Source organism: Chiloscyllium punctatum, chromosome 13, assembly GCF_047496795.1.
Source record: "Chiloscyllium punctatum isolate Juve2018m chromosome 13, sChiPun1.3, whole genome shotgun sequence".
NCBI classification, from domain to species: Eukaryota; Metazoa; Chordata; class Chondrichthyes; order Orectolobiformes; family Hemiscylliidae; genus Chiloscyllium; species Chiloscyllium punctatum.
In genome coordinates this window covers 9,946,692-9,962,798 of record NC_092751.1, presented here as the reverse complement: position 1 = coordinate 9,962,798, position 16,107 = coordinate 9,946,692, and positions in this window count along the sequence as shown.

The window sequence follows — 16,107 nt, the reverse complement described above, 5'->3', positions numbered from 1 at the left end:
CCAGTAATTTTCCTATCAATGATCTAACACTCACTTGTCTATAGTTTCCTGATCTATCTGTACCACGCTTACCATGAAGTGGAATCACATTAGCTGTTGTCCAGTCCTCTGGCACCTCCCCTATGGTCAGATTCTAATTACAATTTTCAGTCAGGGTCTTTCCTCCTTTGACCCTGACAGCAGCCTGTGATACAACTCATCCAGACCGCGGATTGGTCCAATTTTATACCGGTCAAAGCCTCAAATTCCTGCTCGTATTTTACGTCAATCTTGTTCGACAGCTTTTCAGTCCATCTTCTCAAATTCTCTACCTGACTCCTCCTTCTCCCAAATAAAACAGATGCGAAGGTCTCATGTAACAACCTATCAATGCGCACAAGCTTCTCACACAGATTTCCCCCTTTGGTTTCTAATGGACACTAACTGTTGGCTGATTATTCTATTCTACTTGTACAAGTAGAATATCGTGGGATTCTCGCTAATATCGCCTGTTTGCACTTCTCCATGTCCCTCTGTTATTCAGTCCCCTCGATATTTCTAAGTTTCACTGTAATCAACTTATGAAAAGCAAGATCACAAGGTGAGTTTCCCCATCAGACAATCTTGCAATTTTATGGATTAATCTGGATAATACCTTTTGCAGTTCCTCTGTTAGTCAGTATATTATATCTTAGATTGGGACTCCAAACGGTACACAATACTTTAAGTTTAGTCTCACTAACACTCTATGCAACTGGTGCATGACATGTTCTACATTGCAATTACATTCACATGAATGTAAACCTAATTTTAACTGTCCCGTTTGCATATATCTTTCCCAATACCTTGTGCTTTATTTTTTCTTATGAGCTTACTGTGTGAGTTCTCAAAATATTGCTCCTGATTATCCAACTATACGTTATCCATTGGTTCCTCATTGCTTATGTCTACAAGAATCATCTTTCAAACCATTCCAAAAAGTGTTTGCCACTTATGGCTTTCATTTCATAGATGCGTTATCATACTTCCCGGTTTTGCCATTACCTTCTATATATCTAGCAGCACGTTCTTTGTAATTGAGTCCAACAGACACCCGACCGCGGATGACAAGTTAACTGGTCTGTAGTTCACCGCTCTCTATCTTCATCCTTTCTTAAACTGTCGGATAATATTTATAAACGTCACCTTATTCAGATTAGCTAAATGCCTTTCAGTAATGTGTAGGAATCTAACATGAAAATCCGCAATGCAATCAATATGTCCATTGCTGCTTCATTTGAAATACTTGTATGCACTACATCTGGTCTGTCAGATTTATCAATACTCAATCTGGCTGTCTTTTCAATGACAAGCTCATCACTGATATGAATGATCTTTGACTTTACTTACACAAATCCCATGGTCTCTTAGTATTTCTGGGAGAATTTCTCGATATCTTCCTTAAAGATGGACACAAAAATAACTGTTTCGTTTCCCTGTGATTTTTCTGTTCTCTACAATAAATGATCCTTTCTGCACACTCACTGTCCCACATTTCAGCGTGTTTTTGATTTTGTTTCATACATTGACAGAAGCTTTTTAGCAGGCTTTTGCTTTTCTTTTGTTTGCATGCTTTACGTTTTTGATTTTCGTGTCAGTTTCTTGGCCATCCTTTACTGGGCCTTACATTTCTCTGAATCCACTGGCCTACTACAACACTTGCCATTTTTCTAAGCTGCCTCCTTTGATCTAATAAGTAGATGAAAGTGGGGCTGATGGTATGGTAGGTGGACACATAGGAACGTTCAAAATGGCGGTGCTGAGTTGCAAGTTTGGACTGGGATAAGATGGGGTTTGAGGAAGTGGAGAAACTGGTGAAATCCACCATGATCCCTTGTGGTTTGAGGATCCCAAGTCGGAAGATGAGGCTTTCTTCCTCCAGGCTTCTGGTGGTAAGGGAGTGGCGATGGAACAGGCCCAGAACCCTCATGTCCTTGGCAGAGTGGGAAGGGGAGTTAAAGTGTTCAGCCACAAGATGGTGGATTTGGTCAATGTGGCTGTCCCAGTGATATTCTCTGAAATGATCCACAAGTTGGCGTCTTGTCTCTCCAATGTAGGGAAGACTACATTGAGTGTAATGGATGCAGTCGATGAGGCGTTTTGTCTCCGTTCATCACCTATCACTTTCAACCCCACGTTCATCTTCCTATCGCATTCCCAGCTACCTCCCTTTTGCCACACCCACTTCTCATTTATCCCTCAGCCCCCTTGGCCCACAAGCCTCATTCCTGATGAAGGGCTTCTGCTCAAACATCTATACTCCTGCTCTTAGTAGGCTGCCTGTCTATGCTTTTCCAGCACCATACTCTTCTACTCTGATCTCCAGCATCTGGAGTCCCCACTTCCTCCTCACACCTTCATGGCTTGCATGACTCAGATTTATAACGGTTACTTCAAATAAACCAAAAACTGTCGTGTACTCAAACATCATAAACGAAAACGAATGCATTATTGTCACTCGTCCCAAAAGGTTCTTTACAGCAAAGTTTTCAATTAGCTCTTCTGATCATCCAACTCCAATTCCTAAGTAACCTGATCTCGAGCTCGGTGCTAGACGTAATATTAATACAAGCCATCTCACACATGCTCATGAAATCCATTTTTCTCAGCATTAGCATTCAGTTCGGTTAATGCAGCTTAGTTCTAATGTAAACAGTACATTATTCCTGCAGTAGCCAAAACCGTGTATATATCATTTTCCCTAATTTATAACATACCCAGTATTTGTATTGCAGCTTTCACTTTGTAATATAATTCCCATCAATGTTTGCTCCTCCTTGCTGATTCTGAGCTCCACCTTATTAGATTCGGTTAGAACCTGAGCGAAGTGGGCTCTGGGTAAATTAATGTTAGAGATCATCTCGCCACATCATTTATGCTCTTCTTCAGATCTCCTGTTATGCTGGAAGGGTAGAGAAGGACAATGATCTTTCAACAATGCTGTGTATTTGCCCAGCCAGCTGAGACTGCTGTAACCTGGGTGGGGACCTTACAGCAGGCTGGTAAAGTGTTGCTGCTGCGGTACAGGGTCTTAGTGAGATCACATCTGGAGTAGTGTGTACAGATTTAATCTCCTCAAGGAGGAACGGATATTGTTACATTCGAAGGAGCTCAGAGACAGTTCCTTCAAGTGATTCCTGTTATGAAGTGTTAAACCATAAGGAAAGGATGATCAGGTTGTGTTTCGAAGACCGAAAGATGACCGTATTTTTACATCGGACACCGGAAGGAGTCAGCAATCGAAGTCAATTACACAATAAATGGAGGAATCCATTCCACTTCTCCAGTTTGTTGCACAGGAACAGCAGAAGGATATTCACGCCTTCGACCCTTTTACACCAGAACAGGACAAGGGTATTCAGTCGCGGAGCCTGATGTAAGGTTACAGGAGAAGGCCAATCAGCCCCTCGATCAAAACACTGGACCCAGAGTAGGCCATGCTGCACCAGTATCCTGTTACACAGTAACAGGATCAGTCCATTCAGCATCTTCAAGTGTGTAACACAGGAACTGGAAGAGGCCACACAATGACTGGAGATTTGCTACACTGAGATAACAGGAGGTCAGTCAGCCCCTCCGATCCTTTGTAGGGGAATTGGATAAGGATACAAAGTATCGGAAACTTTTTTTAAATAAGAAAGTTGGAGGTAATTCAGACAAGTGTCTGTTGTGTGAGAACAGGAGAAGATCATTCACTCCCTCAGTCTCATCTCAGGGATACATCAGGAGACTGTTCAGTATCTCCAGCCTGTTATGGAAGAAAAAAAGAAGACCCATCATCCCCTCAAAATGTTACACAGCAACAGGAAGATTCCATATTCTCCCAACCCTCTAACACATCAGAAGGAGGAGGTCATTCTGGCCATAGAGATTAGAATATCATAAAACCAGGAAGACGTCAGATCATCGATTTTGTAGACGACCAGGATGATGAATCCATGCAACCACACATGCCTCTTACACAACAATTGGAGCAGATCCTTTTAAAACGTGTTCACGTTAAACAGGAATTCAAAGAAAACGCAAAGGTTTTCAAAAGGGAAGAACTTACAATAACTGTATACATTACATTAAAACATATCGATAAAACTATTGCAATTTATGGCAAATTATTAGAATCCGTTGTTGAGGACATTTGCAAAGTCAAACCACAATCCATCAGAGTCAACACGGTTTTACGAAGGATAAACTGAGTATGAATTGTTTGCTTGAGTTACTTCGGGATGTGGCAAGCAAGTTAGATAGTAGGATTCTTGGAGATGGAATGTATCTGGTCTTCCTGAAGGCATCGGATATGTTGCTTATCCAAAGAGTAAGTGGTAAGATCAGAGAACATGGGTTTAGGAGTAATTCATTAGCTTGGATGGAGGATTGGTTAACAAACAAAATGCAGTCAGATGGAATAAATGTGTCATTTTCTTTTGGCAAATGCAATTTGTGGAGTACCGTAGATTTCAGTACTTATGCCTCAACTATTTGCGTTCGATATTATTACTCGGTTGATGAGATAAAAAATACTATTTTCAGAGTACACTAAGTTTGTGAGATGATTTGTAACTCAGTGCTTGTTGTTGTGGTTGTGTTCGCCGAGCTGGGAATTTGTGTTTCAGATGTTTCGTCCCCTGTCTAGGTGACATCCTCAGTGCTTGGGAGCCTCCTGTGAAGTGCTTCTGTGATCTTTCCTCCGGCATTTGTAGTGGTTTGATTCTGCCGCTTCCGGTTGTCAGTTCCAGCTGTCCGTTGTAGTGATTGGTATATTGGGTCCAGGTCGATGTGCTTATTGATTGAATCTGTGGATGAGTGCCAAGCCTCTAGAAATTCCCTGCCTGTTCTCTGTTTGGCTTGACCTATAATATTAGTGTTGCCCCAGTTGAACACCAACTAGCCTCGAAACGACACGACCAGCTATCCTTAGGAGCCACACACGCAGATGACAAGCAACATGGGTTCGATTGGGACAACAGATTCAATCAATAAGCATATCACAGAAGCGCTTCACAGGAGGCTCCCAAGCCCTGAGGATGTCACCTAGACGGGGGACGAAATGTCTGCAACACAAATTCCCAGCTCGGCCAACAGAACCACAACAGAGGACACTAACATTGGTAAGAAATTACTTTGGAATAAAGATGGAAGAGATATCAAAATAAATATGGATAGTTTGGTTGAATGGGCCATAATGTGGCAATGAAAATTAAATTGTATAAGTAGGGGTAATTCAAGTTGGCCAACATCATCGGAAGGCAAATTATTAGCAAATCGTACAGAAACTTCAAAGTGTTTAGGAGCAGAGGGATATCGGTGTCCACTTGCATTTCACAAAAAACCTGCATGCAGGTACTGCAAGCAATGAGAAATGCAACCATATTTTCAAAGTTTATTTGGACAATGCCAGACCATAAGGTTAGGGTGTGTGACTGTAGCTATGCAAGGCATTCGCGAGGCTGCAAATGGAGTACAGTTTAGATGCTCTGCCTTGTAGAAGGATCCACTTACATTGGAGTTAATTCAGAAGAGGTTCATTAGATTGATTCCAGAGATGAAACAGTTGTCTAATGAAGAGAAATTGAGCAGTTAAGGACGATATTCTCAAGTTTATAAGAATGAAAGGAGTCTCATTGAGATCTGCAAAATGTTAAGACTAATTGAAAGTGTAGATGTGGAATGGATTTTTTTTTCATGTGGCGCAATCTACAGGAAGAGCCCAGCGTTTTAGGATTGAGAGATGGCAGGAAAGTGGAACAGAGGCCGCAATGACACCTGCCATGCTTCTAATCAATGGAGGCGCAGACAGGACATCAGCCATGATTGTATTCAGTGGCGGAGCAGAGACGACATCAGCCATGGTTGTATTCAGTGGTGGAGCAGAGAGGACATCAGCCATGATTGTATTCAGTGGTGGAGCAGAGAGGACATCAGCCATGTTTGTATTCCGTGATGGAGCAGAGATGACATCAGCCATTATTGTATTCAATGGTGGAGCAGGGATGACATCAGCTATTATTGTATTCAATGGTGGAGCAGGGATGACATCAGCCATTATTGTATTCAATGGTGGAGCAGGGATGACATCAGCCATGATTGTATTCAATGGTGGAGCAGGGATGACATCAGCCATTATTGTATTCAATGGTGGAGCAGGAATGACATCAGCCATTATTGCATTCAATGGTGGAGCAGGGATGACGTCAGCCGTTATTGTATTCAATGGTGGTGCAGGGATGACATCAGCCGTTATTGTATTCAATGGTGGAGCAGGGATGACATCAGCCGTTATTGTATTCAATGGTGTAGCAGGGATGACATCAGCTATTATTGTATTCAATGGTGGAGCAGCGATGACATCAGTCATGATGGTATTCAGTGGTGGAGCAGAGATGTCATCAGCCATTATTGTATTAAATGGTGGAGAAGGGATGACATCAGCTATTATTGTATTCAATGGTGGTGCAGGGATGACATCAGCCGTTATTGTATTCAATGGTGGAGCAGGGATGACATCAGCTATTATTGCATTCAATGGTGGAGTAGGGATGACGTCAGCCGTTATTGTATTCAATGGTGGTGCAGGGATGACATCAGCCGTTATTGTATTCAATGGTGGAGCAGGGATGACATCCACTATTATTGTATTCAATGGTGGTGCAGGGATGACATCAGCCATTATTGTATTCAATGGTGGTGCAGGGATGACATCAGCTATTATTGTATTCAGTGGTGGAGCAGAGATGACATCAGCCGTTATTGTATTCAATGGTGGAGTAGGGATGACGTCAGCCGTTATTGTATTCAATGATGGAGCAGGGATGACATCAGCCGTTATTGTATTCAATGGTGGAGCAGGGATGACATCAGCCATTATTGTATTCAATGGTGGAGCAGGGATGACATCCGCTATTATTGTATTCAGTGGTGGAGCAGAGATGACATCAGCCATTATTGTATTCAATGGTGGAGCAGGGATGACATCAGCTCTTATTGTATTCAATGGTGGTGCAGTGATGACATCAGCCGTTATTGTATTCAATGGTGGAGCAGGGATGACATCAGCTATTATTGTATTCAATGGTGGTGCAGGGATGACATCAGCCATTATTGTATTCAATGGTGGAGCAGGGATGACATCAGCTCTTATTGTATTCAATGGTGGTGCAGTGATGACATCAGCCGTTATTGTATTCAATGGTGGAGATGGGATGACATCAGCTATTATTGTATTCAATGGTGGAGCAGGGATGGCATCAGTCATGATTGTATTCAGTGGTGGAGCAGAGATCACATCAGCCATTATTGTATTCAAGGGTGGAGCAGGGATGACATCAGCTATTATTGTATTCAATGGTGGAGCAGGGATGACATCAGCTATTATTGTATTCAATGGTGGTGCAGGGATGACATCAGCCATTATTGTATTCAATGGTGGAGATGGGATGACATCAGCTATTATTGTATTCAATGGTGGAGCAGGGATGGCATCAGTCATGATTGTATTCCGTGGTGGAGCAGAGATCACATCAGCCATTATTGTATTCAATGGTGGAGCAGGGATGACATCAGATATTATTGTATTCAATGGTGGAGCAGGGATGACATCAGCCATGTTTGCATTCAATGGTGGAGCAGGGATGACATCAGCCATTATTGTATTCAATAGCGGAGCAGGCTCGAGGGGCTAAATAGACGACTGATGTTCCTTGTTCTTATTCAGCCCTTCGAATGTGTTACACAGGAATGGGGGAGGACTGGCTATCAAACAGGAAACAGGCACTCCGGATAAATAAGTCTTAATCAGTTGGATTGATCATAAAATGTTGAGTCATATCACGACCACCGTTGGGTCCTCAACTATTTACAATCCATATCAATGATCAGTGGGATTGAATAGATGTACTGGGATTGAGTTTGGCGATGTCGCGTGATAAGGAAGAAATTACACTATCAAGAGAGGATGGAGAGCCTGCAAATAGATACAGAGTGGTAAAAACAATGGATAATCGTTTGGCAGGTGGAATATAACATTTACAGGACTAATGGAAGGCAGTATGTTACTGAAATGAAGAAGGATTACAGGACTTAATGATACTGTGTAGTGGGGGGTTCACTCAGATCCGTTCACACATGGAAGCATTTGCTCCATCCCTGATCATCTGCTCCTTGACGCTCCAAGTGACTCCATTACGCTCCGTACACATGGAATATTTTGTTGTGGTTGCTTAGTGGTAGGATGATGTTTTGAAATGTGCATCAAGGGGACAACCTTTATCCAAGATAAATTCATTCCTTTCTACATGGAGACCAGAAGACGATGGGAATGGCTGCCTGGTTTTGAATGAAGGAACTGTGGCTGCTGTCAGGGCAGGGGTATTCACTAACATGATGTATTGTTCATGGACGCACGGTAACATTAACAGAGAGAGAGCTCCTTCAGTTCCTCTACCTCTACCCTTGACATGGGTACTCTGAAGATGCCATGTACACCATCGGGAATCCCACTATACTGGGAATATAAGGATACACCCGATAGCTCCCTGCTGTGGGAGAAACAATCTATTTACCTCATCCACGATATACATCCTCCATCACCGAATGGTGACATTGATATTGAGATAGTGGCGAATGATGGAAATGTCACCAGCTCATGCCTGGAAAGTTCTGGATCATAGATGCTGAATGAAACTGTAACCCTAACAGCCACTGGCAGGACTGTCCTACCCCCTGGTATGAAGCTTCAGGTCGTGTTGAATGAGGTGACACCGCTCTGTGACCAGCTGTTTGTTCAGTCAGGATCCCCTCGCACGCTGCTCCTCCCATAAATGGAGCTTGGGAAGCTGTTCCTGGAAAACCCGGGGTGTATACAGTAGTTCTCTTTCCTTACACACACACACTCCGTGGTTTCAGAGCTTCCCCTCTCTGCAGCCTCTGCTCCATTTGTTGTTCATGTTGCAGGCTCAGATGTTGTAATACAGTCCCCATGCTCCATCCAGAGTTGTGTCACCAAATCCTCAGGTCTCCCTGAATGTCTGAGGCAGCTCACAGCACAACCTCCAGCAAACCATCCCAAGCCACTCCACTAAATTTTCCATTACAGGCGTCAGTCACAAACCTCTCGGCTACAAATGTTGTAGACCAGACCAGATCCCACCAAAATGTTTTAAGAAGTCCGTTTATACCCAAACCTTTCCTTATTTTGAATATAGATAGGAAGTGTGCATTCCAGATACGTTGTGACTGGGCACACCACTCGACATTAAGCAAAGTATGATCTATTAAAATACTTTAGTTAAAATACACTCAAAGAAAAGAACATTTTGCGGCAGCTTATATGTTGGAACTCTTACACAAACATTAGATACCGTACCTTCTTGGTATACACCGCTTGGCACAAAGATATATTCAAATACAGATCCTTACAGCAGTTTTCCAATCCAGGAGAAAACAACATGAACAGAGATCTCAGAGAGAAAAGCAGCTGGGGATCATGTATTGAAGCTTCCAACCCTTCCCCAGCAGCTTCTGAATGCTGCAGCTAAAAATAAAACGAGGAAACCTGGTCTGGGAGAGCTGGCCATTGCCCTTCAATTGTTACCACCATTTTAATGAAACCTAAAGGCTTTCTCAGTTATTTATTTAAACTGTTTTCTGACAGCAGTTCTGCACCTCTGCCTTGAAAACCTCTCTTAAAAAAAACCAAGAGAAAATAACCTTTTCACAGTGATAGTATCTTCGCGACTCCACCTTTAATAGAATTATCCATCAATATACAAAGATAGATTCATTTTAGACCTCCTAATCTTCCTCTATTAGTAGATTGAAATGCATATGTATTACACTGACTCTGAGCATACAAATGTTCATAACTAGTTTCGATTTCAGTCATTTTACTCCTGCCACAGAATGCCTTTGTCTTTCTTCATCCAAGTCTCCACAACGTGTCAAAACTGAGGTTTTCTCGCCCTGACACCTGTATAATTTCAAACTGAATGGCAGCAATAATTTGCTCAATCGAAACAGACTTGTATTTTTCTCCCTAAACTTCTCCAAAAACTTTAAGGGGACACTATCAGTGATAAACTTTTGTCTCATGTACGTTATTCGCAATTTAAATGCTGAAATGTTGTAACGCCAATGCCAAGTTCAAGGCCTCCTTCCCCATTGTAGAATAAATCTGTTGATGTTTCTATTAGACACTCCAACCACAAGTTACATAATGGAGCACTTCTCATCTTTCCAACAGTCCTTCTGAATGACATAGCTCCTCATGACTCAGCATAAAAGAATTATATACTTCTGTACCTCTTAATGCTCTCACCTCTTTACCTGCTACTCCTGGTCTATGCCAATAAACCTTACTCTCACAGGTAAATGCTTTAAGAAGGTCTCGCACATTCTTCTCAATCTCTCACAGAAAACAAACTTTAATTTCTGAACTTAATCATCATCATCAGCCATTTCAGTTTCCAGTCTTGCCGTTTTAACTCTCTGTTCTTCCACATGAGTTCGCACGACTGCTGGAAGTGAATTGTTGAACTTCTCCAAAGGAAGAATCTCTCTAAGAGTGCCATAGGTTTGCTCTGATTTAATACCCTTACCCACCTTTCAAAATTGCTTTGTTTGATCCTTTCTCACAGACAAACCCAACCCCAACTCCAGCTTGTCTATAAATTCCTACAGCTTTGCCTTCAACACCTTGTATAAAACCCCAACTTCACTTCTTCCATACCCAGAGAACTCTTAGTGACTGAAAGAATCCTTATACACTACACACTGTTTAAACCACCCGAATTCAATATCCGGAACCAAAGACACTAACAGCTACCATACGCGTCCTTTGAACCCAATAGCCTCCTGGTGCATACTCTCCAGTGTCTGCATGAGGTTATAATGGATTCTCTGGTTTCTTCCCACAACCCAAAGATGTGCATGTCAGATGTATTGGCCATGCTAAATTGTTTGTAGTTTTCAGGGATGTGCGGGTGAGGGGCCTTGAGGTAAATGTGTAATAATAGGGGAGAGGAATGGGTCTGGGTAGGTTACTCCTCGGAGGGTCGGTGTGGACTTGTTGGGTCGATTGGCCTGTTTGTACACTGTAGGGATTGTAATTCTAAACCCAATTTGGTATTATCGATTTAGAACCAGACAAGATACCCCAGTTTACTATCGACCAACCAGACTACCTCAAACTAGTTTAAGGAGGTAGCTTGGATGCATAACCTTTCTTATTTCAAAGGCAAATGGTAAGTGGGTGTTCCAAATGTGATTCTACCAGTCACACCACTCAACATTATGCAAAACACAATATATTTAACACTTTAATGAAAATCCATACACAATGAAGAGGAATTTAGAATAACTTAACTATTGGAAACCTTAACTGAATGATGGATACAGTACCTTCTACAAATGAACTGTTCCAATTTATTAACATCACCAAAACACTGGGCGGCAGTGTGGGTGGCACGGTGGCACATTGGTTAGCACTGCTGCCTCACAGCACTAGAGACCTGGGTTCAATTCCCACCTCAGGCGACTGACTGTGTAGAGTTTGCACATTCCCCCATGTCCGTGTTGGCTTCCTCTGGGCCCTCCCACTGTCCAAAACTGTGTAGGTTAGGTGAATTGGCCATGCTAAATTGCTCATAGTGTTAGGTGAAGGGGTAAATGTAGGGGAATGGGTCTGGGTAGGTTGTTATTCGGCGGGACGGTGTGGATTTTTTGGGCCGAAGGGCCTGTTTCCACGCTGTAAGTAATCCAATTTAACCTGACCCCACCCCCCCCCCCCCCCCCACTCCTTGGCAAAAAGGAACATTCAGACATATATTCTTGCATACAGTTCTCCAATCCAGGAGGCAACAGTATTAAGTGATGTTTCAGAGAGAAAAGCATCGAGCGATAATTTACTAAAACTTCCAACCCTTCTGGGACCCCAAGCACCTGGTAACTGTTACATCTACAAGAAAAAAACTTGTCTGTACAAGTTGGCCATTATTACTACTATTTATTAAAAACACTAAAAGCCTCATAAGTTGTACTTGAGCCTTTTTCAGTAGGCAGTTTGGCCTGTAAGATCGCTTTCTAAAATAAATTAGATAATAACTTTTTTTAAAAGAAGTGACAGCATTATCATACAATTTAGGTGCCTGGTCCTTCACTTAAGGGGCTTCCTCGTGTTACTGATAGCAAGGTCACCTGAGATGGACAAATACAGGTACAGACCAAGTTACAAGGATGTATCTCATAACTTCTGAAACATGCCTGTTCATGGATTATCACATGGGGCATACCAGAAAGGGAACAACAGCTTAACACATCCCATTTCATTATTTCTGAGCTACACAATTCCAGCACTCGATACACTAGGGAGCCAAAACCCAAAGCCAGGGTAAGATACCGAGGGACAGAGAGATTCACAGTAAAGACAGAAACGGTCAGTTAATTAACTGAAAAGATGTTGTGGAAATATGGGGAAAAATACAGGACAGTGGGACTAACTGCAGAAGTGAGATCTTCGAGAGTAAAATTACAAGAATGAGAACATTGAATAAAGGCATTATCAGATTAGTTAAAATGGTTTGTTACATCAAATTCTGAATCTGCTTCAGAGAACACCACAAACAACATAAACTGGGACAAGATGACAGCCCAGCATGGAGAGCTGTGCAGACCCAGCTAGTGTGTTGCTCAGTAAACTGCACTATCTGACCAGCATGGAGAGTATTGCAAACTTTACTGTCATAAGCTAACTATACTCGCATCAGATTACTGCCCACAATGGGAAGGTTTGGTGTGTGTGTGTGTGTGTGTTCATCAGAGACTGAGAGAGTGTGTGTGCGTGATTGGCGTGTTTGAATGCAAAAATCATTGTTTGGGAAAGAAAGCACATGGAACAAATTATTTTAAATATGAACAACTGGCAGGCTTTTTGTTAATCAACAGAGAGAACGAGAGAAGTTTCATGGGCAGATGAGATAAAGTGTTTGAGAATGTTAAAATAAAGTCATTGCCAGACACAACAGCAATATACATCCGCGTGCACATGAATGACAGATCGATGGGAGTTTGGTGTGAGGTCGAATCAGATTTGCTTCGGCAGGTTTGAAGCCGGGAGTGTCAGCAGCAGATTATTGGCTTCATTAAGCCTGTACCTCATAGCTCACGGTTCAAACAGCAGATGGAATAAACCAGTGAGATATATTCTGGAGTGGTGAGTATTTCAAGTTCGAAATGGTCAGGGAATGGTGTCAAGAATCAGCTCATGGTCAAAGGGATCTCCCACAGTTGTGACTTGTCTGCTTCAGCCGCAGATATTGGCCAGGAATGGGATGGAAACAGTGGAAGGAAGTGGAGTTTCTAACCAGAACAGTAGACAGTGACCTCCATGCTCTTAATATTTCAATAACAAATAACAGTGCATTGTGGTTTTCCGCTGAAATTGAGTAGGTCATCATAGAGACCCGTGAGTAACGCTGCCAGAGCAGAGAGGGAGACAGTAATTGAACACCTTCATTAATGTAGTTAGTAGTGGTCTGGAGAGTGAATATCTGGATTCAGAGTTTCAACAGGAACAATAATAGTGGCAAGAAGTGTAGAGTATATGAAAGAACAATAATACAGTCATAATTGGTTTATAGAAAACAACATCTGGACAGTGACACTTAACAGGAACACCAACGATAGGCAGGAAGGGATAATAAATGTATTGAATAATGAGAAGAGCGTAATAGATCTGCGATGATAATGACAACCAATCATATGCAGAAAGATACCAAACGTACTTGGATAAGCTCCTGTCTATTGTTGGAATATTCCAGTCTAATATTCTCAGATTCTGATCCATTGTTGAAACATTCCAGTCTAATGTTCGCATATTCTGATCCATTGTTCGAACATTCCAGACTAATGTTCTCAGATTCTGATCTCTCCTTCCCCTTTCTTTGGAACTACTGATCCCTGTCAGTGCTCTCGGTGATGCTCCGCTCATGTTATGGGATAACACATTGAACGGCGCCCATTTATCATTAAACGATGGAAACTCTCCACTGGGATAATTAGAATCCATTGAGACTGGCATTGATCACAGTCACTTACCAAATAGGCTCAGTTAACCAGTTCCATGCATCACTTTTCATAACACTATAAAATGGAACATTTACTGGGTTTGGATGGAATGGATAAGGGTTGCTGAGGGATGGGCCATAAACCTTTCAATCTTTTAAATCTTGTCTTCCTTGTGTATGAGAGTATTAACAGAACACTGCAGTGGTCTATATATGTTCCAATCTGTTTATGAAAGGAAGCAGTTATAAAATAACAGATCGGCTGTATAAATAGCAGTAGGCTGGGCAAGTTTACAGATACCTCAACACAAAGTAGGGTACTTATTGACCAGTGTGAGGCTACGCCTGGTTTTAATACCCTGTTATGAAATCCTTTCATAACCTTGAGACAGAGCATTGTGACTGCTGCACAGGAAGAGGCCGAAGCAATTCTGTCCCGATTGGCCTCTTACAGAGTGATAAGAGAAGACCATTCAACCCATATTAGCCTGTTGCTACTTGGAAAGGTGGTAAGCTGGAATATTGGCACATTTTGTCAACAGAATCATTCAGAAAAAAGAGATTTGTCGCTGCAGCTGTATGAAGTGTTACTGAGAGGGCACCTGGAGTACATTGTGTTGTTTGTGTTTCTGTAACTGAGAAGGAATGGTCCTCCATTAGATACAGTTTAATGGCTGCTCATAATCTACGGGTTGCTGTGTCATGTAATGTCTCGGATCTGTTACACAGGGACAGGAGGAGGCCATGAAACCTCTCAAGTGTGTTATATAACAGGAGGAGGCCATTAAGCCTCTTGAGTCTATTACAGAGGGTCAGGAGGAGTCCATTCAGCCTCTCGAGCCTGTCACAGAGGGGCGGCAAGTGTCTATTTAACTTTCAAGTCTGTTACACATAAATATTAGTTTTAAACTAGTTGTGGAATAGGAAAGACCTGATGTTAACATTAAAGTTCCAACTTTGACTAAGTCCAATTTTGGCGAGTCCTGTGAAAGGCTGATAGGGATAACCTGTTCACATGAAAAGGGATGGTTGGAAAACGCAAGACCATCGAAACGTGGTTTCAGAGACTACAGAGCCAACGTGCTCCTATTAGTGATATGGGCAAGGCTGGTGAGTGCAGGGAGTGCTGGATGGCTAGATATATTGTTGCGCTGGTCAAGGTAAGGAAGGAGGCATATGTCAGGAAAACAGAGCTGAGATCAAGTGAATCCCGAGAGGAGTATAGGGCAGTGAGTGCATAGTCAATGGGGAAATCAAGCCAGAAAAATGTGGACATGAGATGACTTGAGAAATAGGGTTAACGAGGCATTGAAGAAATTCTACAAATCCGTTAATGGCAAAATATTAACTCGGGAGAGATTCGGGCCCCTTAAAGATCACTAAGGCTAGCTATGTGTGGAACCACAGGAGATTGGAGGGATACGAAACAAGTATTTCTCCTCAGTATTTAATGTCGGGGAGGCTACAAGAGCGAGAGAATGTAGAAATATAGTGATACCTTGAAAAGTTTCTATATTAAAAGGAGATGTAGGCCATTTTAAAATATATAAAGATGGACAGATTCCTGGGACCTTATCAGTTGTATCCCAGAAGTATGTGGGAAGCTAGGAAAGAGGTTGCTCAGCATTTTGCTGGTATATCTGTTTCATTGATTTCCCCAGGTGATGTGTCAAAAGACTTGGAGAGCTGCTAACATAGTGTCATTATTTAAGAAAGTAAGGAATAAAACAGGTAACTATAGATCGGTTAGCATGACGTCAATGGTGACTAAATTGTTGGCGGGGGCTTAGAGGGAAAGGATGTCTATGCATTTGGAAAGTCAACGACTAAAAACGGCTTTGTACCTTGGAGATCACGTCTCACTGACTCGGTGTAATCTTTTGAGGAAGTGATGAAAATGATTGATGAAGGCAGGACAGTGGATGTTGTCTTTATGGAATTCAGTAAGAAAACCAAAGTGTTCTACATGGTAGACTGGTTAGCAAGGTTAGAGTGCCTGGGATCCAGGGAGAGCTCGCCATTTAGATCCAAACCT